At 40.1% G+C, this 27,895-nt stretch overlaps 1 protein-coding gene across 1 annotated transcript in view; it reads right to left on the bottom strand.

The window, feature by feature from the left end:
* Positions 1–15,389: 15,389 nt before the first annotated feature.
* The window catches only part of LOC124788960, a 400,179-nt gene continuing 387,673 nt past the window's right edge, over positions 15,390–27,895 (bottom strand). The window contains exon 15 of the mRNA XM_047256249.1: positions 15,390–15,850. The gene's annotated coding sequence lies outside the window, so the exon portion shown is untranslated. The remainder of the gene's footprint in view (positions 15,851–27,895) is intronic.

The following is a 27,895-nucleotide window of genomic DNA, read 5'->3' as shown; positions in this document are numbered from 1 at the left end:
AAGAATTTAATAACAACAGAGTTGAGTAATTGCTAATAGATAAGGGAACAAAGTTACAGATTTCTCCACCCCATTCACCTGAGCAGAATGAGTGGCCAAACATGAAAGCAGAACACTTGGTGAGGTGAAGCTGCACATTCGATGTTGAACACAAATTACTGAGAAGATTGGGGGCAGAAGCTTGCAGTCCACCAGTCTACATCTTAAGTTGTACTGACAAGTCTTCAGCTCCTGACAGAACCCCACATGAGCTGTGGTACAATTGACCAGTACAAAAACTTAACCACATCAGAAATTTTTGCTCGGGTTGCTATGTTCATAGAAACTTAACATTTCCATTAAAAGTTTGATGACAGGGCAGTTTTTGAACAACGTGATTCAGCTTAAGATTTAGAGTCTGGATTCTTTCCAGGTGGAAAGCAGTATTAATTTATGGTATAAAATTTAAGGCAGCAGTTGTTTGTTGTTTCCCTACTGATTAAATTAAATTAAATATTTCTCTGCAGTCTGCGTCTGGAGAAATTGAAAGTGAAGAAATGATTGTGGTTGAAGTGCAGCAGTTGTTTGTTGTTTCCCTACTGATTAAATTAAATTAAATATTTCTCTGCAGTCTGCTTCTGGAGAAATTGAAAGTGAAGAAATGATTCTAGTTGAAGTGCAGTATCAAGGACAGTAACGTAGAGTCAACAGAATTCCTGAAAACAGAATGTTCCAAATTTTCTGAAGAAGGTAAACTGGAGAACAGAAAACAATGAAGAAAACCAGCCTGGATGAAAAATGGTGAATTCTTGTTGCTAATGAAATATGGTACTGACAAACATAAAGATCCAAACAATTTTTCTGAAGAAGGAAAAATGGATGCAAGATATTAATGAAGAAACTGAATCATGAAAGAGGAAAAAAAAAATACATGGATATTAGTTTGGTGTTCTGAATGCCAAAGTGTTGGGAAATCACGGGTTCAATGCCAGGAAGGTGCACCTGATAGAAACAATTGCTTCAAAGCCCAACTGGCTGCTAATCAATATATCCAGGAAGCAAGAAGTAATCATGGAGATCCATTTAGTCCTGTTGTATGTTATGACACTGTTCGAGCTTTACAAGTGGTAGCTGCGTCGAAGAATATCCTGGTAAAACTATTGGAAGTGAAGACTGAGGTTTTGAATGGAATACTTGAAGATGTAGTGTTTATGGAATAACCAGAAGGTTTCGAAGATAATACAGATCGAGTGTGTCTCAGGAAACGGAGTCTGTGGTCTCATGCAAACACCACACTGTTGGAACAAACATTTTATGGAAATCAAGGGGAAAGTGCATTTTCACAGCAATGCTGCAGATCCTTGTTTATTTTATCGAAAATACAATGAAAATAGACTTTATGAAGCAATTTATTTTGATGAAGGTGTAACTGATTACAGTGCCAAGAAAGAAATTATAGCTTTTTTGAATGTTTTACAATCTTAATTTGGTATAACAGCAGGTACCTTTGGCAGTTTCATTGGCATAAAAATAAAGCAAAATTCAGATGGAGCAATTATGGTAACTTAAGAAAAATACACAAAACAAATTTTGAAAACATTTCAAATGGTAGAATCCCATACGATTCTAACTCCCTTTGGAAGTGAAGAGAATGATCAAAGTGAAACAGTTCCATCATGTGTCCCTTATCATGAGGTCATTGGATGTCTCATGTAACTTTCAATTTCAACTCATTCAGACATAGATTTTATGGCGAATAAAATTATTCGAGCTGTAGAAAACAGTTACTGGGGAGTGGAATCCACTGAAACATATTCTGGTATCTGTAAAGTACACTAAATTATGATATTATTTATGACAGAGAAGATTTGAATATTTGCAGTGATGGTTTTGGTGGGGACTAGCAGACAAGATATTCAACAAGTGGAATTGTGGCAAAATATTGCTGTGAGACAATATCATGGACACACAAGCTGCAGAAGGTAGTGGCCGTGTCTGCAACTTAAGCTGAAATTATTTCAACAAGTGAAGGAACAAAAGAATTAATTTGATGTGTCACTTATTAAGTGAATTAGTTGAAATGCTAGAAAAACATCCAACACTTTATGTCGACAGTGCCTATGCACTAAAAAAAAAAAGGTCGTCAACAATCAAAGTATGTAGAGGTCTGACACTCCTGTGTTTGGGAAAAATTTGTGAATGGTGAAATCATGTTGGAACACACTGATGGGAATAACCAGTTGGCTGATCTTCTGATGAATCTACTTGAACAAGGTCAATTTAATTTGCTACATGCAGAGATCAGCCTGCAGGAAGTCACACAGTAACTCTTGTTTGTTCGATTGAATTTCCTTGTGGAGGAAGTGTTGTAATAAAAGTTATAATGTTTGAGACTTCACTGTAAAGTGTTATTCTGTGGTATTTTTGAAATACCCTTGACTTTATATAAAAATCTCTTTGTAATTTGTTTTGTTACTGAATAGTTTTGTTTCATATCCTGTGAATAAACCACTCATAAATGATACTGTGTTGGTCACAAGTAATAATTTACAACAATAAAGATCACAAGTGTTTATTAAATGTTTTGAAAGTCATTGTTTTTTCACTCATTGCATAATATTATAGTAGCCTTAATTTTATTTCATATTCTGTGCAGCAGTAATTCATTTGAAGATGACCCTCTCTGTGGTACAAATTCATGAATCCATTGCTTCCACATCAAAATTTATACCTTAGCAGCTTACCGCTATGATTTGCACGTGCCCACAAGTTGTAAGTACTGGAAGACAAACAGTAAAACATCCCCCTCTCACATCCTCTAACCCCACCGTGACCGTGCTACTTACCCCTTTACTCTTGAGGTAAGTTGCCACCTTAGCTTAGGTCACTGCCAAATTCATCAATGTTACAACCACTGTAAGTAATTTTGTTTGTTACTGACTAGGAAATCTACCCTCTTAAGAAGCTCTTAACATTAGTTGATGTTTTTGGATTCAGCTGTTAGCTGATAGACATATATTATTATGAAATACAGCTGAGAACTATGGGCTGCACAAATACTTGATTAAGGCTGCAGTTTGATGACTAATTCTCTTGACAAATACCTTCAGATAAGAGTTCACAACACTTAAATTTATGTTAGGTTTCTAACAAATTTCTCTTTTTCCAGAATGTTTTTCTTACTATTGCCAGTCTGTATGTTATATCCTCTTTACTTCAGCAATCATTTTGCTACCCAAATATCAAAACCCACCAGCTTTTAGTATCTGATTTCCTAGTCTGTAATTTCCTCAGCATAGCCAGATTTAATTTGACTACATGTCATTATCATTGCTTTACTTTTGGTGATGTTCATTGTGTTATCTCTCTTCAAGACACTATCCATTCTGTTCAAATGCTGTTCCAAGATCTTTGTTGTCTATGACAGAATTACAGTGTCATTGACAAACCTCAAAAGTTTTTTTTCCCCCCATGAACTTTATTTCTTTTTGCAAATTTCGACTTAGTTTGCATTACTGCATACTCAAAGTAGATACCGAGTAACATTTGGAATAAGGTACAACCCTGTCTCACTCCCGACTCAATTGCAGCTTCCACTGTATGTACTTCAACTATTGTCACAGCATTCTGGTTACAAGTTGCAAATTACCTTTTGTTACCTGTATTTTATCAACATGACCTTCAAAATTTCAAGGAAGTAGTCCAGTTGATGCTGAAAAAGTTTTCTCTAAGTCTGTAAATGCAGATTTGCTTTCTTCAGAGTATCAAGATAAGATACAGAGTTGATATTACCTTGTGTGTTTCTGCATTTCTCTGTACCCCAAAGTCAGCTTTTACAAGTTTTTCCATTCTTCTGAAAATAATTCATGTAATATTTTGCAGTTGTGACATATTAAACTGACGGTTCAGTAGTACCCACACCTGTCAGCAACCGTCTTCTTTTCAGTAGGATGTACTGCATCCTTCTTGAAGCCTGCTGGTATTTCCCATGTCTCATGTATCTTGTGTACCAGCAGGAATAGCTTTGTTGTGGCTGCCTCTCCCAAGGTTCCTTTCCTACAAATTACAAAATCTATGGTACAGCACTCACTGTGCTTTCTGGATTCTGGATATGCATATATCTGCATGCCCAATGTCAATGCTGGAGTAAGTAGATATTTTCTTTCTGATGTAATTCTCTTCCTGATGTAATTCTCTTCCTGTCTTACTTTCCCTTCCTCTCTCTAGTTTACTCTACCTTCCCATTTTACTTCCCATCAATAAAACAGCCTTATACTGAATACAGTAATAAATTTTATGTAGAAATATTGAGTGTTGTATATATGACTTTATGTGCATTTTCAGACTTCAGTAAGTAGATAAAAGTAAATAGTTTGTAAATAAATAAAATAAATGTGGAGAACAGAAGCCATTCTTTCTTCCGATGTTCTGTTTCTGTTAATGAACAGGTTCTATTCATTTTGGCAGTTGACTTCTAAAATTGGTATTTCAATCTCTAGAACTTAAATGTTATAATTTTGGCTACAGTCATTCACTGTGTGTCATTCATGCTTATATTTAATCGTATGAAGAGGATAGGCTCCTGCTCACCAGACAGAGGAGACACTGAGTCACAAACAGGCACAACAAAAATACATCTATATATTAAGCTTTCAGCCAAGAGGTCTCCTTCTAAAATAGAAAACACACACATTCATACAAGCACAACTCACACACTCATGACAATTGTCTCTGGCTACTGCAATGGCATTTGATGGGAGCAGCAGACAGGCATGGGCAGCCAGGTTAAGGAGATAGCGTGGTGTGGGGAGGGGGGATGTAGCAGCAGACTAGGGATGGGGGAGGTATACTGCTGCTTGTGGGAGCATGCAGGGACATGGTGGTGACAGGCTACGGGTGTTAGGTGTAGTCTGAAGGTTGTGGAGGGGAGGGGGGGGGGGGGGGGGGAGAGGAAAGGAGAGAAGTAAAGAGGGAAGAAGACTAGTGGGTGCATTTACAGAATGGAAGACTGTGTAGTGCTAGAGTAGAAGCAGGGGAGGGTCTAAGTAGGTGGAGGACAGGGAGTAGCAAAGGTTGGGGAAAAAGGGGGTTACAGGAACATAGAATACATTGCATGGAGAGGGAACCTGCAAAGTTAGAAAAGCCAGTGTTGATGGTAAGGAACCAGATGGCACAGTCTGCAAAGCAGTCATTGAAGTGAAGTCGTCATTGTGTTGGGCAGCTTTTTCAGCAGCTGGTTGGTCCAGCTGTCTCATGGCCACAGTTTGTTAGTGGCTGTTTATGTGGGCAGACAAGTTGTTAGTTGTCATGCTAATGTTGAAAGCAGAACAGTGGTGGCAGCTTAGTTTATAGAATGCACAGCTGCTTTCACAGGTAACCCTGCCTTTGATGGGATAAGTGATGCCTGTGGCCAGACTGGAGTAGTTGCCAGTGGTAGGCTGTATCAGATAGATCTTGCATCTAGGTCTATTACAGGGGTATGAACCAAGAGATATGCAGTTGGGAGCAAGGGTGGAGTAGGAATGGACAAATATATTGCATAGGTTCGATAAGTGGTAGAATACCGCTGTGGGAGGAGCAGGAAGGATGGTGGGTGGGATATTCTTCGTTTCAGGGCATGATGAAAGGTACTCAAAACTCTGACAGAGAACCTTTGTGACCAAATGGTAGGAATGTGGGAGGTGACCAAAGCGACAAGACACAGGAGATCTGTTTCTGTACAAGGTTGGCAGGGTAAGATCTATCTGTGAAACCTTAGTGAGACCCTTGGATAGGAACTGTTCATCACTACAGATGTGATGATCACGGGTGGTTGGGCTGTATGGAATGGACTTCTTGGTATGAAAAGGGTGCCAGTTGTCGAAGTGGAGATATTGCTGCTGTTTGGTAGGTTAAATACGGGCAGAGGTACTGCTGTAACCATTCTGAGGTGCAAGTCAACATTGAGAAAGATGACTTGTTGTGTTGAGGAAGTTCAGGTGAAGCAAGTGGGAGAGGAGGTCGATAGGATGTCCCTCCACTCATTCCATATCACAATGTCATCAATGAATCTGAACCAGGTGAGCAGTTTTTCATTCTGGGAGGCTAGGAAGGATTCTTTTAGACAGCCCATGAGTAGGATGGCATAGCATGGGACTATTTGGGTGCCCATTGCTGTACCAAGTATTTGTTTGTATGTGATGTCCTCAAAGGAGAAATAATTGTAGGTGAGGATATTGTAGGTCATGGTGACCATGGAGGAGGTTGTAGGTTTGGAGGCAGTTGCGCATTGAGAAAGGTAGTGTTTAATAGCGGCAAAGCCATGGGCATCTGGGACACTCGTATAAAGGGAGGTGGTATCAGTAGTGACGAGCTGGGCACAGTGTGGTAAAGGAACAGAAACTGTGGAGAGTCTGAAAGGAAATGGTTGGTTTCCTTGATGTAGGAGGCTAGGTTATGGGTAATAGGCTGAAGCTGTTGGACCATGAGAGTAGAGAGTCTGTCAGTGATAACTGGACACAATGGGGCATCCTGGGTAGTTGGACTTATGGACTTCAGAAAGCATGTAGAAGGTAAGAATGTGGGTGGTAGTATCCTTGCTCCCTTCATCTGTGCCAATACAGAAAAGTTTCTTTATCCACAGCCAGCACGTGGTCCCACTACTTTCTTCCAGCCCCATAGATGGGACGAGGTTCTCCTCACTTGGCTAAGGATAGCCCACAGTCCTATGATGCATGGCTTCCTGCTCTGGCAAGAGGACCTTCCAATGTGTGGTGCTTGTGGCGTTATTGGATTGCGTTTTATTTTCTGTCCAGTGGGCCGCGGCTGACTTGCCGGAGGATCTGCCATCTATTTTAGGAAATACTCAAACGAATGTGGTTAAAGTTTGACAGTTCTGTGACTTGTCCAATGTTTTTACCAAGACTTTAGGGAGAGGGTCTTAATTTGTTCACAGGGTGACTGGCTCACCCATATTTTATGTAAGTGGCCAACCAGTGACAATTTCCTGTCGCATCCTTGTTGCTCCTTTCTTGTTTTCCTTACGTTTTGTTTTCTTATGCAGCATTTTTCTTCTTTTTGAGTGTTCTTTGTGTGTATGCTTCCATTTTACTAAGTTTGTCCGCATTTGTTTCTTTTACTGTTCCTCTGTTGTTGCCTAGCTCACGGAATCCCCAAAAATGGCCTGACCATCTAATTATCACCTCTAGCTGTAATCCCTCATTCCGCACTGACCTCTATTGGTTCAAATTCTGCCAGTCCATAGCCCTTACCAACTTAGTCATGCAAAATCAAGTAAATCAGGCCAAAATTTCATTGCAATGCCTCATTTCCGTCTGCTGAATTCTCCTGCTCTGCATTCCCAAATACCTGCATTCCATCTCTCACATTGGAACTCATGTCCTTAAGGAACTACAACAGCTTGCATACCACTGCTTAAAAAAACTTTCCATCCTGTTCATCTCCTCTTCCCACCTTGCATTACCACTATCCAGCACTTCTACAAGAGTCTCTGAACCTCTTTCAAATCCCTTTATATCTGACAACACCTACCTCACAGACCTACTACATTCACCATACCCTCAGAAACTCTGTCCCACCATTGTACAGAAGCGTGAACTTAAATAGACCTGAAACACGGCCATGAACCTTTCCTTAGCCTTAGTTGCACAGAAATGTCAGTTCTTTCCGAAAGCCTCAATGCAAAACCAATATTAAGCCTGTATGACTCATCTCACTCCTCCATCCAATCATGATCAAACCTCTATGCCTCCAGATCACTCCCTCTGAACATTCCAGAATTTCTTGACCTCAAACCTAGCCTCATTATCATTGCCAAAATCACTCAACATGAAAACTAATCTCACATCTGCAGAAAGAACCACAATTCACCACCTAAAAACTGATCCTGACCTTATAATCCTACCTGCTGACAGAGGCTCCAGCACTGAGGTTTTGAACTGCTGGGACAATCTGATGGAGGGATTCCACCAGCTGTCAGATTCGTCCACCTGCAAACCCTGCCACAGTGACTCCATTCCAGGAATCCAACAGGATCTCCAGTCCCCTCCTCAAATCCATAGGGCTATCCCAGAGCCTGAGTCTGTCTTGCATCTCACCCCTACCACAGCCCACACTGCTACCTTCTACATAGTTCCTAAAGTCCATAAACCCGGCCACCCAGGATGTTACATTGTGGCTGGTTACTATGCCTCCACTGAGAGAATCTCTACTCTTATGGACCAATGCCTTCAGCCTATTACCCATAACCTAACATTCTTTATAAAAGACACCAACTATTTCCTATGCTGATTCTCCACAGTTCCTGTTCCTTTACCACACAGTGCCATGCTGAGCACTATTGCTGCCATGTCCCTCTACACTAGCATCCCCAGTGCCCATGGCCTTGCTGCTACTGAACACTATCTTTTACAGTGCTTGGTTGTCTCCAAATCTACAACCTCCTTTCTGGTCACCAAGACCAACTATATCCTCACCCACAATTGCTTCACCTTTGAAGACGTCATGTACAAACTGATCCATGGTACAGCAGTGGGCACCCATGTTCCCGTTCTATGCCAACCTATTTGTGATCCATTTAGACTCTAGGGGAATCCTCCTCCTAGATCTTGCTCCATGGTACAGCAATGGGCACCCATGGCCCTGTCATATGCCAACCTATTTGTGAGCCATCTAGACTGTAGAGGAATCCTCCCTAACCACCCCAAATTCCAAACTCCTCACCTGGCTCAGATACACTCAGGGCATCTTTGTGATCTGGACTGAGGGCAAGGTCATCCTGTTGACATTGTTCCAGAATCGTGAAACCTTCTCTTCCATTTGTTTCACCTGGCCCTCCTCAACCCAACAGAACAGTGTACCTTTCTCAATGTTAACCTTCACCTCGAGTGTGGCTGCATTATCTCCTCCATCCATATCCAGTGTGCCAGCCACCAGCAATATCTCCACTTTGACAGCTGCCACTATTTCCGTTCCACACAGCCTAACCACCTGTGATCATCACATCTGTAGTGATAGAGATATACTGTCCCTCTCCAAATATACCAAGGGTCTCACAGAGGCTTTCACAGACTAAAATTATCCTTCAAACCATGTACAGAAACAGGTCTCCTGTGCCTTGCCTCTCCAGTTTTAATACAGCAGGTGGATTCTTTCCCCTTGCTCTATTTTCTTCCCTCTGAAATTTTTATTTATTTTGTTTTGCAAATATCTTTGACATTATCACTCATATGATGAATGCACAGTACCAGAAATCTTGAATATTAACTCAGAGCTTAGCCAACTTCATTTTATCATCCAGTACATTCATTTAGTTCATTAGAAGCCATTGGTGTAATTAGTTTACCTAAAATCTTTGCTAATTGCAAAATACTGGTAATATAAAACTTTGTTATCATTGTTCACACATAAACTTCTGGATAGAGTTGAGGAAAAACACATATAAATAATTATTGTTATACAGCTGATGCTGGAAATATGTTATCAATTCTTGCACTCATTTAGTATCAGAGTAATTACCATTTTATAGTTAAAACATTGTTACTGAAATAGAATAATGTGTTTTGGCAAGTAAGACAGCAGATTTTAATAGCAAATTTTGTTTTATCTAAAATCTGCCTTTAGGAGACTCTTTCCTTACTATGCATTTGCTCAGAAGCGGAAATCTTTAACTGTAATTTGTAAAAAGACAGCAAACAACAATAGCTGAAAGTAGTCTTAATTATTGTAATCTTATAAAAGGGAGGCTTCTGAGAGCCATTTTAGTCAGTTTGCAGAAGTGTATAATGAGAGCAAGATCTGTATCCAAGATTATCATACAATGTACTGCAGACAAATTCGTACAAATTAAAATTTGTACAAATGTGCTGAGTTTTAACTAAAATTTGCATCCAGAAGATCTTCCTGTAATTCAGTGTCTGTTCAGGGTGGCTGGCTGTAAATTTGCAGTTAATCTCAAGAACTGTGTTATTTCCAGATTACAGTGCACTTTGTTTTCATTTTGATATTACTGCATACTTGGAAGGACTGTGTAATTAGTGAATGTATTAGTGATCCACTTGGCACACCTGAATTATTATGAATCTTTATTTATGTTAGGTTATGGCACTCAAACAGTCATTATTATTATAAGACACTGAGTGTCATATGTGGCTTAACCATTACGTGTGCATAAATAATAGTAAATGAGGCTTGATGTGGCCATAAACTGTTGGTTATTTAATATCAAAGTGCAATTAAAGTGTTTTGGACTGTGAACATGGTGTGGACATTATCATTTGAAATAGCCTAATTTTGCCAATTACTTTTCAGCTAGATTCGATGGAGATGCAGCTACTAGAGGCATATTAGTGCCAGTAAACAGGGTAATGTTACACAGTCACTTCCTATATACACTCAGTTCTGCTCATGAAGGTGCATTCCCCTCGTGACTCAGTACCACCCAGGACTGGAGCAACTGCATCACATTCTCTGTCAGGATTTCAATTACGTCTCACTGCGCCCTGAAATGGAGAATATGCTACCCACTATCCTCCCTACTCTTCCCGCAGTAGTATTCTGCCACCCAAAGAACCTTCACAATATCCTTGTCCATCCCTACTCTACCCCTTGCCTCATGACCCATATCCCTGTAACAGACCTAGGTGCAAGACCTGCCCCATACATCCTCCTACCACTAACTACTCCAGTGTGGTCACATGTGACGCAGTATGTGAAGGTTGCTGTGTGTGGATGGGTTACTCCTGTAATCAAAATTGCAGATCTGAAGATGGTTCTAGAGGAACCAAAACCGGTCATGTGTATAAACATTCTTGCAATCAAGATGGATTATAAGTGATGTTGTATAACCAGTGATTGTGATATTCCATCAGACATTATGTCTGTATTTGTAATGCCTCATTATGTTTGAGCTCAGAATATGTTCTAAGATTCTGCAACAAATCAATGCAAGAATGTTGGATGGTAGTTTTGTGGATCACTTCTACCACCGTTCTTGTAGCCAGGTGTGACCTGTGCTGCTTTCTAAGAACTGGGCCTGGTTTTTTGTTTGATCTATCTATGATAGATTATATTTAAAAGAGGGCTCACTCGGCCACAAATTCAGTATAAAATTTGACAGGGATTCCATTGGGCCCTGGAGCTTTGTTCAGTCTTAAAGAAGTCAGCTGTTTCTCGACACCACTGACACTAATGCTTATTTCATTTATTTTTTCAGTAGTACAAAGATTAAATTGGGGCATTTCTCTTGGAGTTTCCCCTGTAAAGGTATGTTTGAAAACAGAGTTAGGCATTTCAGATTTTGCTTTGCCACCCTCAATTTCAGTTCCTGTCTCATTCACTAGGAACTGGACACTAACTTTAGTGCTACTAACAGTCTTTACATACAACCAAAATTTCTTTAGGTTATGTGAAGGATCATTGGACAGTATTCTGCTACAGTAGTCATTGAAAGCTTTGTGTATTGCTCTCTTGACAGTCAAATGGGTTTCATTCAGCATCTCTCTATCTATAGCCTTGTTTTACTCATATCATGCAGTAAACCCTGTTTCTTGAGAAGTTTCTTTACACTGACTATATACCATGGAGGATCTCTCCCATTATGAACTGTCTTACTGAGTATATATCTACCTAATTCATTCTTTTAAACTTGAGTCATAATTCCTCTATATGCTCCTGCCTGTGTGGAAAGTTTCAAGTTCCTCTTGGAGATATGACACTATTGATTTTTTATCTAGTTTACCAAACATATGCATCTTTCTGATTGTTTTATTTGTCCTTTGTACTTTGCTAATCATAGTCACCACAGCAGTGTCATGGTCACTAATACCACTTTCGATGTGAATATCCTCAAAGAGATCAGATTATTGCCATTGGATCCAATATACTCGTATTTTCATTGTGAATGAGGTTCCTAACTGCCTCTTCTAGATTGTTTTCAGAGAAGGCATTTAGTTAAGTTTCACAGGATGTCTTACCACACCCACCACTAACAAAACTGTAATTTTCCCAATCAATTGTTGGATGATTAAAGTTTCCAATGATGACTGCAGTGTGACTGGGATGCTTACATACAAGTTAACTGAGGTTTTCTCTAAAGTTTTTCGTTACATCAGAAGACGAGTCTGGTGGGCCATAGAAGGATCCAATTATCATTTTATGCCCACCCCTGATGCTAAGTGTTGCCTAAACGATCTCACATGCAGTTGAAATTTCTATCTTGGTGGATTTGAGATCCTTGTCTGCTGCAACATATACACCACATCCATTTTCCATTTGCCTTTCCTTTTGATATACACTTAAATTTTACCCAAAAACCTTACCGACATCGATTTCACGTTTCAACCAGCTTTCTGTACCTAGCATTATGTGAGCTTCACTGCTTTTCAGGAGCACTTCAAACTGTGGCACTTTGTTGCAAATGCTTTAGAAGTTTACCTTAAGGATTTTAATACTCTTACCTGTGGGAGGCATTTCTTTTGATCTTACACTAATACTTCTGTGTTTCCTACAGCTATCGTATCTGAATTGGATGGAGAGTCACCTAATTTAAAAAAAAAAAAAAAAAAAAAGAAAAAAAAAAAAAAAAAAAAAAGCTCTTGCTTGCACCCCTCATACAATCAGTTACCTGGGTAGCAGCCTCTGATGTGTAGTGCACACCTGACCCATTTAGGAGCACACCGTGGCACAGATCCAGGAAGTTGGAGCCCAGCTTGTCACAGAACCTTTGAAGTTTCTGGTTCAATCCTTCCACTCGACTCAGAACCAGTGGGCCATGATCAGTTCTGGGGACAATCCTGCAAATTGTGAGCTTCATTTAAACTGCATGCGCGAAGCTAGTCTTCTCAACCTTCTCTGACAGCCGCTGGAATGACCCAAGTATGACATCAGAGCCCACATGACAGGGATCATTTGTTCCAAAGTGCACCACAATTTACAGATGGTTCCAGGCTGTTGGAATAGCGTCTTCAACATGTTGAATGAGGCCCCCAAGCATAAACATTGAGTGTACTTGGTGCCCTTCCCTATCCCTTGCTGCCATTTCCCTTAGGGGTACCATCATTCGCCATACTTTTGTACTGCTGACAGTTAATAGGCCCATACCATTTTGTGTTTGCCTCCTCTTGGCACAGCACAGATCAAGTTTCCCCAAAAAAGGTGAAATGAGTCCTGCTGGCTCAGTCTCAGCAACAGACAGCATCTCTGTTGTCAACCTGATGTGGTACACTGAGTTCAGATCTGATGCCACCCACCCAAGATCACTTCGAAATAATATGCCCAAAATCACACACATAGAAACATCACTTCAGCAACAGCACAGTGGGTCTCTGACTGAGCTGAGTGAGAGGGCACTGCTCTAAGAATGTGTCCAAAATGCACAACACTTTTTAGCCACTATTGAAAACAGTGAAGTTGTTTGCAACTTTTATCCACTAACATCATAACATCATGTTTAGCAATTAACATTTCAGTTGTTCTTCCTTTTTACAATACTGGAATGGTTTCATGAAGTTTATGTAAGATTATTAGAAACATATTCATTACCTTTCAGAATGTCTCTTGCAGCAGTGAGCCAATTTTTTTAAGTTGTTTAGAGTGGAGAGGGAGTGGGGGTTGTGCTAGAGACTGGCTATCACCAGAGAAGCAACTGTTTTTGATGACAGAAGATTTTTATAGTTTGAACTGATTGTAAGACACTGTCATATGACATTATATGGTTAATCTGTTACTTCAGTTCAAGGAAATGATCTTGATGAAATAAGCACATTGGTTAGACTGGTGTGTATGTGATATAACTGGAGAGTTAGGCTTCAACTGAAGATCAGTTCACCTAAAATTCCTGTAGAATAATGGAAGATAAAGGATGGAGTAACAACCCCAGTTCCCAACCCCTTACCTCGTGGCATCCCAAGATGCAAGACAGACCAGCTCCATACATCATTCCACTACCACCTACTCTAGTTTGGCTACAGGCACCACTTACCCCACCAGAGGCAGGGCTAGCATGAAAGCAGCCATGTGATCTACAAACAAACTGCAACCATTGTGCTGCTTTCTATGTGGGCATGACAACTAGCAAGCTGTCTGTTCACATGAATGGCCACGTACAAACTGTGGCTAAGAAACAGCAGAACCACCCAGTTGCTAAAAATGCTGCCCAACACAATGACTGCTTTAAGTTCTGTGCCATCTGGCCTTACTATCAACACCAGCTATTCAAATTCGGGCAAGTGGGAACTCTCTCAGCAATAGATCCTACATTCCCGTAACCCTTGACCTCAACCTTCACTAGTCCCTGTCCTCTACCTACCTATCCCCATCACTGCTTGCACTCCAGCACTACACAGCTTTTTGTTCTGCCAATGCATCCATTAGTCTTTTCCCTTCTTTACTTCTCTCCGTTTCTGCCTACTTCCTCTCCTCCTCCAAACCTGCCAACTGTACCAAGCAGCCATACACTGTCCCCATCACATCCCGGCATGCACTCACAGGCAGCAGTATAACTTCCCCCACCCCTACTTTGCTGCTACACTCGTCTCTCCCCCTCCCGCCATCATGCCACCTCCTTAACCCCACCACCCATGCCAGATTGCTGCATCTATCAAGTGCAGCTGCAGACCACAGTCATGCCACAGTGGTCGTGTGTGTGTGTGTGTGTGTGTGTGTGTGTGTTTCCTATTTCATAAAAAAGCCTTTTGGCCAAAAGCTTAAATGTATAGCACTCGTTGTACCTGTCTGCAACTTAATGTCTTCTTAATATGTTTCATAATATTGGTGTTATACCTTTAGAATGTATGTTGCTGGTAGTATGCCACGTTGATGATTCAATTTTTGGGCAGAAAAAAATTGTAGAGTGTGTGCAGATTCAGATGTGAATATTGTAAGAGTAAATTATTTATACACTTTTTAGTGGAGATCCTGAGTCACAGATAGGCACAACAAAAAGACTCTCACAATTATAGATTTCGTCCAGAAAGGCCTCTGCCAACAATAGACACACATAGGCACATGCACACACACACACACGCAAATGCAATTCACACACACTACTGCTGTCTTAGGCAACTGAAACCACTCTCACTTGTTACATTCCATCCTGGATTTTCCATTGTTTGATTATTTAAACACTTCTTTTAAAGTGATATGTGCTTTTCAACAGTAGATTAGTTGCATAGATTTCTATATTATGTTATAACTTGCATTGTAAAGTATTGAAAACTGGCATGGGATGTAATTCTCTTTAGCAGATTATGTTCTTAATATAGTGGAAAAAAATTACACTTTCAAATTAAAATTTTTATTTCAGTGCATTTTAATACTAATTTTATACATGTTTTTTGCACACTGTGAACGCACACACAACAGACATTATGTACACTGACAAGTCATAATAATGAATAGTGCAATTTGTTTGGATCATAACTTGACAATATCTTTACATCAAAACTGCTTTAAAAGACTGGTCTATTTCATGTGGAAGTATAGTCATTAATTTTATTACACATTGTACTAAATGTAATAATACACTGGAGAGAAGGTAACCAGTAACAAGTGTTACTTTTTTACTTTTTTTTTCATCGAACACTGTACACTGTAAGCTACGGAAATCAGTATCACAAGATTTACTGCAATAAAACTATCATTAAAAACATCATTCATCATGAAGGTATGTTTTGATGAGGTTCTTTATGATAAATCAGTCCTTATAATACATTTTAATACAGATAGGACATACAAATGCAATGTTAAATAATGGCACGAGATGAACTTCCAAGCCAGATAAGTCCCCAAGCCAGATAAGTCCCAAGAACAGCATCCAACTGAAGTGGTAACTTGCATAAGAAACAGTGATTTCTGTGTGTTGTCAGTACCTAACCTGTGAAACCAATAAAATATAAACTAGAATTAGAAAGTAATTATGCTGTCTCAAGAGGAAATCCAAATCTTCCTAGCTATGTACACACTGCAATTCATGCAGATTTATTAATTCCAAGGTGTGCTTCTGGTTTTTGTCCATCCTTAATTGGTGTTATACATTTATATTTCATATATTATTATGTTTATGTCATCTACAATTTGACGACTGCAACTGCCTTTTGTATAATAACAATTCATGTACCTATCACCTTCACAGCAATTGCCACCAGTATTCACTGCACCAGTATGCCAATGGATCTAAAATTTTGTATTACATATATAGACAAAAATCAGAAACAAGGCATTACAAGACACACAATAAAAATAAAAGTTGTTGTTGTTGTGGTCTTCAGTCCTGAGACTGGTTTGATGCAGCTCTCCATGCTACTCTATCCTGTGCAAGCTTCTTCATCTCCCAGTACCTACTGCAACCTACATCCTTCTGAATCTGCTTAGTGTATTGATCTCTCGGTCTCCCTCTACGATATTTACCCTCCACGCTGCCCTCCAATGCTAAATTTGTGATCCCTTGATGCTTCAAAACATGTCCTACCAACCGATCCCTTCTTCTAGTCAAGTTGTGCCACAATCTTCTCTTCTCCCCAATCCTATTCAATACCTCCTTATTAGTTACGTGATCTACCCACCTTATCTTCAGCATTCTTCTGTAGCACCACATTTCGAAAGCTTCTATTCAAAATAAAAGTACCTAAATCTAAATTATATGTAAATATGACATGAGAAATGTGACACATGGTACATAGTATTAACATCTTTGACCTGCTGTAACAACATACATTGTCTTTTTGCCCAAAGTGTTTATTCTTCTTCAACATTTTCTTTCTCGTACTTTATTCCTTATATGGCTCAAATTGAACAACAGTGGTGCAACCCTGCATTACAGCCTTCTTAATGTGAACTTATGTTTCTTGATCCTCCACTTTTGTTATTCCTAATTGGGTTTTGTAGATGTTGTAGATTATTTGTCTGTCTTTTTACTCTGTCCCAATCTTCATAGGATTGACACCTTACACTGCCCTCATTGTTGAAGTCAGTGTGAAGGTCCATATATGCTAGGAAGCATTCTCAAATCTGCAATTCATAACTAAGCCCAACATCAGAATTGCTTATCTAGTTTGTATTCCCCTCCTGAAACTAAACTGATCATCCAGAATGCCTTTGATGTTTCATTCTACTTTCTTTAGAAATATGATGGTAAGTCGCTCAGTTCATAGATTTTTGACACCAGCTTAAATAGCTCCCTAGTTCCTACACTTCCCACAGATTACAGTAACTGTGAATGTATATCATCAAATCCTGGTGACTTGTTCAACCTTAGGTCATTCAGTGCTCTGTCAAACTCAGAACACATTCCAGAATGAGATTTTCACTCTGGCAGATTAAAACTGTGTGCCGGACCGAGACTCAAACTCGGGACCTTTGCCTTTCGCAGGCAAGTGCTCTACCAAATGAGCTACACAAGCATGACTCACGCCCCGTCCTCACAGCTTTACTTCTGCCAGTACCTCGCCTCCTACCTTCCAAACTGAACAGAGGCTCTCCTGCGAACCTTGGAGAACTAGCACTCCTGAAAGAAAGTATATTGCGGAGACATGGCTTAGACACAGCCTGGGGGATGTTTCCAGAATGAGACTTTCACTCTGCAGTGGAGTGTGCGCTGATATGAAACTTCCTGGTAGATTAAAACTGTGTGCCGGACTGAGACTCGAACTCGGGACCTTTGCCTTTCGCAGGAAAGTGCTCTACCAACTGAGCTACACAAGCACAACTCACGCCCCGTCCTCACAGCTTTACTTCTGCCAGTACCTCGCCTCCTACCTTACTAACTCAAAAGAAGCTCTCCTGCGAACCTTGCAGAACTAGCACTCATGAAAGAAAGTATATTGCGGAGACATGGCTTAGACACAGCCTGGGGGATGTTTCCAGAATGAGACTTTCACTCTGCAGTGGAGTGTGCGCTGATATGAAACTTCCTGGTAGATTAAAACTGTGTGCCGGACTGAGACTCGAACTCGGGACCTTTGCCTTTCGCAGGAAAGTGCTCTACCAACTGAGCTACACAAGCACAACTCACGCCCCGTCCTCACAGCTTTACTTCTGCCAGTACCTCGCCTCCTACCTTACTAACTCAAAAGAAGCTCTCCTGCGAACCTTGCAGAACTAGCACTCATGAAAGAAAGTATATTGCGGAGACATGGCTTAGACACAGCCTGGGGGTGTTTCCAGAATGAGACTTTCACTCTGCAGTGGAGTGTGCACTGATATGAAACTTCCTGGTAGATTAAAACTGTGTGCTGGACCGAGACTCGAACTCGGGACCTTTGCCTTTCGCAGGCAAGTGCTCTACCAAGTGAGCTACCCAAGCACGACTCACGCCCCATCCTCACAGCTTTACTTCTGCCAGTACCTCGCCTCCTACCTTCCAAACTGAACAGAAGCTCTCCTGCGAACCTTGCAGAACTAGCACTCATATAAAATAAACAGCAAGCTAAGCAGAGGAAAAATTGATGATCCCAGCAAGAAAATAACCTAGATTCCAAGCTAGCAGTCCACTCCCATGATGAAGCTGATATCTATGAGATAATTACTAATCAAATAAGTGATCGATGGGGATCTGGTGCAACTGTGCTTTTTAATGCTTTGAAGTGGGCCATTACTATAGGATAACACTTGTGTGTGCCAACAGAGAGATACTATGAAAGGTTTATTTCGTTATTCAGGGTGCATACACAGACAAGACAAAAAAATTCTTGGGTTTTTCACGAATTTCTCAGTTAAAAATACACTTTTTTCTGGGTGGAATCATACTATACCCCCAGTGAAAGTACATTTTTTCCTTGTTAATTGATGATATACTTTCTCTCGGAGCTGTAAAACTTAGTCAATCCTTTGAATTGTGAGGGTTTTATACACCATCATGGAACTCTCCTGCACTTTAGGAAATGAGACACAGCAAAAAACAAGATCTTTTGGAAAGATCTCTATGGGCAGCAAGATTTATACTGCATATTTTCTAGTTACGAAAGTATAAACAGGAATTCAACCAACTACAGCCGCAAGAATTCCACAAAATATGGCATGATGGCTTCCAAAGCACTGAAATCGAGATTGCAATGTGCTTTTGTGAGCCAATCATTGGCTTTTGTCAGCCAATCACGAGATGATAACAGATATTCAGGGCATAGGACACATAATGTAGTCAGCCAATAGCAACATCATTGTTAAGTAGCATGAACACACAAATAGGAAAATTTAATAGTTTAAATTAATGTATATAAAACATAGCTAAAAGAAAAGCTAAGCTTTCACATACAATATTGTTCTTGAAAAATATTTTGCTGCTTTTTTCCTATGCTGTGGTTAGGTGTGGTCCTAAGAACACACCTTAAATTGCAGCACCTGAATATTTCTCACAAGCATGATTATAAATTTCACTGCTGTGCACAGAACATTTTGTGGGTCATCTGGCTGAATACAAGTTCTGTCAAGCATTTCAATTTTTCCATAGAAAAGCCATTTATGTGCAAAATTGCTCAAGAACTAATCTTGCATTTTGAAGAATAATTTTACTTTTGCCATTGTATTGCATAATTTGTAATCTATGAAAGAACTAAAATAAATATGAAAAACAAACCTTGAAACTTGGTCTTTTTTAGTGTATGTTTCTATTTAAGATATATCAAATACAAATATGCCTGTAAAATTTTATGTAATGGCATGGTTTTCTACTTTAGAAGAAGACCTTTCAGCAGGAATCTTAAATGTATAGCCATCTTCCTTTTGTGCCTGTCTGTGACTCAACATCTCTGTATGGTGAGTAGCAACCTATCTTTTTCATAATTTGTAATTCCAGCCTTGATTTTCCATTGTCTGATGCTATAGAAGGAAATTGTGTCACATTCCAACAGCACATCCATCCCCTACGTCTCACAATACTGCAGTGACTGAACATTTTGTATACACTGGCCATTCCATGGATGATGGAAATATTTAAAATATTAGACACAGCCTCATCCTGTAGGGATTCTGTGATCAATAAAACTGTGTAAATACAACTAGCAGATTACATAATCTCACTTTTTAAACTCAACAACACCTTTTATATTGACAATGTTTCCAAGAGGTTATAAATGAATAGATCCAATGCACACTAACCCAGCACATTGGAAGTAAGTAAGAGTAAAGTAAACTTATGGTGATGACTAATGTGAAGATAAAGGCACTATTGCTTATGGGTTTTAGGAGAGATTAAATTGGCTTCAAGTACCCTTTTTGTAAGTGGAGTATTATGTGAATATGAGGTGTGCTGGGAGTATTAATGTGAATGGAGGGAGGGCTGTAATGGTAAATATGATAATTAATTTTGAGATATGCCTATTTTCTGCTGTTACCCCCCCTCCCCCTCCCTCAGAGGGCAGCCAATGTTAGTCAGGTGTTAAGTAAAGTTAGTGACGTATTACAAAATGCACAAGCATTAAAAGATACGGATAAAATGAGGATGCTGGGATAGTGAGTTCCAGGATAAATAACAATTTTTCAGTACGTCTGAATAATTATTCTGGTCATGATGCTTATACTGAGTGATGCATCTAACCATTTCACTGCACTTAGTTTCAAGGATTGTCTGCAGTATAAGGAAACTCACCTTATGAACTTACATTTACTGTGTTGAATTTATTTCTAATGATATTGCAGTAAGATTGATGATGGTGTTAAAATTTTGATTTTGAATTGAGATATTTTGTTTCTATCCAGAGATTTTTTCTTAGTTAATTTTGTTTTAACATTGTGAGAAGGATTTCCCATATGTATATCTAACTTACCTGCCTTTTACATTGTGTATAGATTGCAAGTGACTGTAAACATTAATGATGTTGGTGAAAATGAACTCTTTTTTTTCTGAGATACAGTATCAGAAGTATGGGGAGGTTGTGAAAATGTACTACATGTGTTCTGAGTTGTTGTTTTTCTCTAGCTAAGACTCTATATACGCCAGCAAGAATGCAGACTTTTAGGTGTTATAAGGTGCCCACCGTCATTTATTGTGCATGTCCTTACCATTCTCATGCAGGCTGACCCAAAAGTCTGTTAACACTTGAAAATGCTCTAATTCACAGAGTAATGTTGGTAGAGAGGTAAAACTTGACACACTTGCCTGAAGTGACAAGGGGTTTTATTGAAACCAAAAATGAGTGCAAAAACCAGCCAACAGATGGTGCTGGACAGCAACACATCAGTGACACTGGATAAGAACATCCACAAATGCAGAATTTGGGCTACTGAAAATCTTGGAACTGTTACGAAAACCGCATTGCATGATGAAAAAGTCAACGTGTGGTATGGATTTACTGCATCAATCATGAGCAGACCTTTTTCTTCAAGGAAATGTGGGGTGCTGCTTTTCAAACTGTCATTGTGATGGGTGCAAGGTACACCAGTATATTACAGAATCGCATCATCCATAGCCTGGTTGATAAACACCTGCTGAAAGTTATGACTTTTATGCAGGATGGTGCTCCACCTCACACATCGTTTGGTGATGATTATGTGCTGAACCACCCTCGCCATCATGCTTGGCCTCCAAGGCACCCAGACTTCAGTCTGTGTGAATAATGGTTGTGGATTACCTGACTGCAAGTCTACCATGATCATCTTACCTCATTACAGGTACTAAAATTCAACATCCGAAAGCAGTTTATCACCATACCTACTGATATGCCTTGCAGTACTGTTCACAACATTGTCTCTCAACTACAGGTGTTGTTGATGAACGATGGCTGACATGTTCAGCATGTGCTATAAAGAACATCATCTTTGCTAAAAATCATTTATTATGCTAATTATTCTTTTTGTATCATATGATGCATCATCTATTGGTTAATTTGTGCTCTTTTTTTGTTTTCAATAAAACCCTATGTGCATAAATTTTTATCTCTCTCTGTTACTTTATTCCACTAGGTATGGAATTTTCAAATGTTAATGGACTTTTGGCTCGCTCTGTACATTAAGCAATTTACATTATACAGTCATGCTGCAGCATTTTAATTTCAAAACTGTATTTCTGTTGAAAAAGCCATGCTGTGGATGTTCTTTCCAGTTTTTATGTATTCTTGGGATTTGAAGGAATGGGTCAAATCTGCATCTTACGATTTCAAATTGTGATCATTAAGCTTTGTTGCCAAGCCAGCCACTCTCTATATGATATCTGTTCTGTTAACTTTTTATTTTCAATGCTCCATTATAACCCAAATTTTTAGTTAATCCTTGGTAACTAATGTTACACTGCTGTGCAGGTGAGCTAAGTTTACTTCCTGTTTGGAAGCATTTATTTCCATTCTTTTCTTTCGAAGCATCAATGATAAGAATTAAAGATGTCACAAAGGGTCTGGCAGAATGTAAATAATTTAGGACTAAAGAGGGTCTACTCATCGAATTGCAGAGCTGTTAAATTGACAATAGGAACACGCAAAAGAGAAAGAAAACTTAACATGCATGTGCTGCCGCTGCCCCCCCCCCCCCCCCCCCCCCAACTTTTCATGCACGCACGCACACACACACACACACACAAATATGTGCAACTGCTTTGCTGGCTGGACAGGTTGAGTTGGGGTTTGTCATTTTGGATGGAGAGAGAGATGGGAGCCAAGAAGAGGGGATAGGGATAGGTAGCTAGTGGCTCAGAGGAATGCAGTAGGTTTGCAGGAGGGAGGGGTGGCAGGTGCATGGGTGTCACATGTGATGCACAAGTGCCAGAACTGGTGCGGTGTGGCACACAATGTAGGTTATGTGGAGATGCAGATTGGGATGGTGTGATAGAGCAGAGTAAGAGGAACTGTTGGCTGAAGGTTGTGGAGGCAGTGGATTAATGGAAATTGAGGCTAGGAGGATTAGGGGAGCAAACAATGTGTTACATGGATAACTCCCATCTGTGTAGTTCAGAAAAGCTGATGGTGGGGGGAAGGATCCAGATGGCCCTCGTTATGTAGTAGCCATAGAAATCTACCATGTTGTGCTTAACAGCATGTTATGCTACTTGGTGGTTAACTTTGTTCTTGGTCACAGTGTAGCAATGGCCATTCATTCTGGTGAACAGCTGGTTGGTTGCGTATCTACATAAAAAGCAAAGCTGTGCAGTCATTATAGTAGAGTTGGAATATGACATGGTTGCTTTCACAGGTGGCCCTGCCTCTGATGTAGTAAGATAAGCCTGTAACAGGACTGGACTAGGAAGTGCTGGGCGGGTGGAGTGGGCAGGCCTTGCATCTGGGGCTTCCACAGGGATATGATCCATGTGGCAAGGATCTTGGGTAGGATGTCGCCCATTTCTGGGCATGATGATGATAAGCAAAGCCTTCAAAAGGATATAGTTCAGTTGTTCACAGGTGGTATCAGGTGATGAGTGGGGTGCTCCTTTGTACTGTTCACACACCATTACTTGGCATTTCAGTACTCAGTGGAAAACAGCTGACTTTTTGCCGCTTCAGAATGTTTACAGTCGCTGCCAACATTAGCTTCATAATAGTATTGTGCAACTTAATGGTAAGCAATGGTTGTGAATATAGTGTTGATCCACATGCTGTGTTAATATTATTTACAGAAGTGAGCAAAGAGGCTGTACCTGGTCCTTGTAGAGACTCGCCATCACCTACTGTGACACTTTAACTAACTACACTTTCATTCCTTTTATAGTCTGTAAGCTGGCTCCTCTGGGAGGAGGAAGTGGGCCTCCTTCAGCAGCCAATGCACTATGCACTGTTTGCAAGCTTCCAATCCTAGCATCCTCCATTCGCTCATGGGCCAAGTAAAAGTGTGCGACCAGTAGCTGATTCTTGGTGGGAGGATTTGGGGGGGGGGGGGGGGGGGATATGACAATGGAAAACAGTTTTTGAACTAAGTTTGAGGGCTAGTGATCTTCAGCATACTGGGCAAGCCACTGTCACTGCAGATACAGGGAGTGATTTTTTGTTGTGGAAGGGATGAGAGCTGTCAAAATGCAGGTGGTTGGTGGATCTGTCAAAATGCACGTGTTTAGTGGGTTTATTATGGACAGAGGTGTGGATGGCACCATCAGAGAAGTGGAGATCAACACTGAGAAATGTGACACGTTAGTCTGAGGACCACATGAAGCAGTTGGGACAGAAGGTGTTGAGGCTGTGCAGGATTGAGGGCAGGGTGTCTTGTCACTGAGTCCAGATCATGAAAACAGTGTCAATGAATCTGAACCAGGCAACAGGTTTTGGATGCTAGGAACATTGCTTGTAGATAGCCCATAAAAAGGTGACATTAGAATGGTGCCAAGCAGGTGCCTATGGCTGTGCTACAGATTTGTTTGTGTGCACTCCCCTAATAGGAGAAGTAATTATGTGTCAGAATATAGTAGGTAAAAAATATGAGGAATCAGGTAGTGGGTTTAGGATCTGAAGAATGTTGGGAGATGTAGTGCTCAACAGTGGCAAGGTCAGAGGCATGATGGGTGCAGGTATTTAGAGAGGTGATGAGTAGAAATCCAGAAGGTAAAGAGCTGGGGATGGTGGGGAACCTGTGAAAGAAATAGTTAGTACTTTGCTGTGGGAGGCCAGGTTTCTGGCAGGCATGTGGAAATGATGGTCAACAAGAGCATAAATTCTTTCAGTAAGAGCACAAAAAAATACTCTCACAGCAACTAACCACTACATCTCATCTCCAAATCCACTGCCCCTCCTAATGCATTGCTCCTGTCAGAATATTGGGTCTTCATTTTTCTTTTTCTTGTGTGACAACTTACACATGCTCAAATATCCTCATGTCACAGAAATATCCTACTACTCTCAGCACGATTTCTTCCATCCTTTTCTGTCCTCAAGCTTGTGCTTTGTTAACCAGTTCCCTGTACTATCACTTAATGCCTTCATTCATCCGTTTCCCATGTCATTTCACATTTTCCTAGCACTATCCTAACCCAAATGGGTACCTGCTCCATCCCTCTTCATAACCAAACCCCTGACCCACATCCTTTCCTTAAGTGCTGCCTAAGCCATGGAATATTTCCCTTCTCCTACCCCCTCCCCTGTCCCAATGATCCAACCATAAAAATAAAAATTCCTTGAAATGTATTCACAGTTGTGAATATTGACTATCACCAGCCGTATAATGGAATGATGACAATGTAAATTTGTGCCTGATGAGGAATCAGACCCAGATTTCCCATTTATCGTGAGCGGTCGCCTTACTATTTGGCTATGTGAGTGCAACTCACAGCAAGAGCCAAACTTCCACGTGTGTCTACAACCTGTGCTTGTAAATCCATTGCATATGTTCCCCTGTAAGTTAATATACATAATGGATGTGTGCGTGCAGGTTGTAGACGTATGGCTGATGACATATGGAAGCTTGGCTCAGGCCATGAGTCGTGCTCAGATAGCTGTATGGTAAGGCGACCAACCACAATAAGCAGAAAATCTGGGTTTGAGTCCCAATCCACCACCAATTTTCATTGTCATCAGTCCATTACACAGCTGATGGTAGTTCATATTCACAACTACAAATACATTTCATGTGTCTCATAATGCCTGCAGTCACCACCAGCATTCTAGACCTCATCCTTCCTTTCGCAGTGACTGTCATCTTCTCAGGTTCCTCCTATCCATACCTCTCACAAACCTGGTACTGCTGAAACACATCTACATGGCACAGTCACCCCAGAACCACCTCTTCTGCCTCTGCAATATATTGTTATTGTGCAATCCTGATTAGATACACCTAGGGTTGCCATCCATCCTGATATATTGGAATCATCACCATTATGGACCTTCTTGTCCCAATATCTCAGCAAGACCCATTTTTGTCCCAATTTTGCAAAATACTGTTGTGATCTTGGCTTAAGCACTGAAGTAATGCCATCTGTTCATGCAACATGTAAATGCATCTTCGGTTAGTTTTATTTATGTCAATGAGGTTATGCTGACAAGGTTGTCCCACAGATGGTGTTGCATGTTGTGTATCCTATATTGATGATGCAAGCACCTTCTAGTCTTGTGCCATCATTTGAGAAAATACCAGACCTCTCCAGTAGTATGGGGCTGGAACTATTTAAGCAGTGCCAAGTGGAAGAATCAGGCAATTCCCATTTGAATAGTGATGTGAAGAGACAATTCTTTCTAAACATAATACAAACACTGAGTGCAATTAGCAATGTTTGAAGTGTTTACTGCAGGTATATAGCCAACAAAGTGCATGGTGACATGTACTTTAATGACTAAAGTGCTATTGTTGACCATTTACTGTCTAATAAACTTATCCAATCATACTTACGAAAATGCCTAAGGATGGAAAGAGGAAGTGTCAGCGTTTGGATGACTGCACAAAAGAGTGGTCCTCTCTCAAGAAAGACATATGGATCAGGAAGCATTGTGTGAGATTTGTAGCTGTTTCACCTCAGTAACTTGCAGGGGTAAGGCAGATGTGAGGCATCAAATTTCTATGAAGAATCAAACAAATAGATTCACAATAGCATCGACATCAAAGTCTATTTCTACATTCATGATTAAAGGAGATACTCAGGAAGAATTACTCATTGCTCCTGCAGAACTAACAACAGCTTATAAAGTTGTTGAGCATCATCAATCCTTCTGTTCTCCTGACTGTACTGTAAAACTGAATTTTGCACTGTATCCTGTCCCCAAAGTCACTGCAAAGCAGTCTACAGCGAGTATCAAAGCTACAGTGAGTGTTAAAAATATTCTCACACCACAGTCTCTGTCTGAATGCATAAAACAATTGCTAAAAGTTTCATTTTATGGCATTGGCACTCTTGCCTCAAACTACAAGGCTGGAAAGATGTTTCCTTTAGTTGCTCAGTACTTTAGTGAAACTGATGGAATCAGTAGAAGCTGCTGAAGTTTGATTCGCTGAATAACGAAACACTGGAGACAGTTGCAAAGTTTTGTCTAGACACTTTAACACAACTGCAAATTCCATTAGATAAATTAATCTCTTTTTGTGGAGATAATACCAATACCAACTTCAGAGGGCTTCATTGACACAGCCAGCAGAATGTGTTTCACCAAATTAAAGAAGAAGTGGGGAAAATGTAGAAGGAATAGGATTCCCTGCCCATATTCTCCACAATACTACATAAAATACTGCTGGGGTCTTAACTGTTGATATTAAACACAGAACTGCTGAAGTGTCTTAACAAATCTCTGTTTGCAATGCGAATTTTGACAGACATAGGGGATATAAAAATGAAAAAGCTGGCATACTATGCTTACTTTCTTTCCATGATGTCATATGGGATTATTTTTTGGGGTAATTCATCAAGCCAAGCTAAAGTTTTCCCGGCACAAAAACGTGCAATAAGAGTTATATGTGGTGTGAACTCAAGAACGTCCTGCAGAAGCCTGTTTAGGGAACTAGGGATACTAACTACTGCTTCGCAATATATTTATACCTTAATGAAATTTGTCATTAAAAATATATCACTTTTTCAAACCAACAGCTCAGTTCATGGAATCAATACTAGAAATAAGAATAATCTTCACAAGGATTTAAAGTCACTTAATCTTGTACAAAAAGGTGTGCATTATTCAGGAACATACATTTTCAATAACTTGCCAGCAGCCATGAAAAGCTTAACAACCAATGAAATTCAGTTTAAGAGAAGCCTAAAGGATTTATTGGTGGCCAACTCCTTCTACTCCATTGATGAATTTCTCAGTAAAACCAACTGATTTGTGTGTGTCTCTCTCTCTCTCTCTCTCTCTCTCTCTCTCTCTCTATATATATATATATATATATATATATATATATAAAAACAAAGATGGGGTGACTTACCGAACAAATGCGCTGGCAGGTCGATAGACACACAAACAAACACAAACATACACACAAAATTCAAGCTTTCGCAACAAACTGTTGCCTCATCAGGAAAGAGGGAAGGAGAGGGGAAGACGAAAGGAAGTGGGTTTTAAGGGAGAGGGTAAGGAGTCATTCCAATCCCGGGAGC

The sequence above is a fragment of the Schistocerca piceifrons genome, chromosome 3 (genome assembly GCF_021461385.2).
Source record: "Schistocerca piceifrons isolate TAMUIC-IGC-003096 chromosome 3, iqSchPice1.1, whole genome shotgun sequence".
Classification (NCBI taxonomy): Eukaryota; Metazoa; Arthropoda; class Insecta; order Orthoptera; family Acrididae; genus Schistocerca; species Schistocerca piceifrons.
Note: the sequence above shows the minus strand (reverse complement) of the source record. Positions and strands in the feature narration are given on the sequence as shown.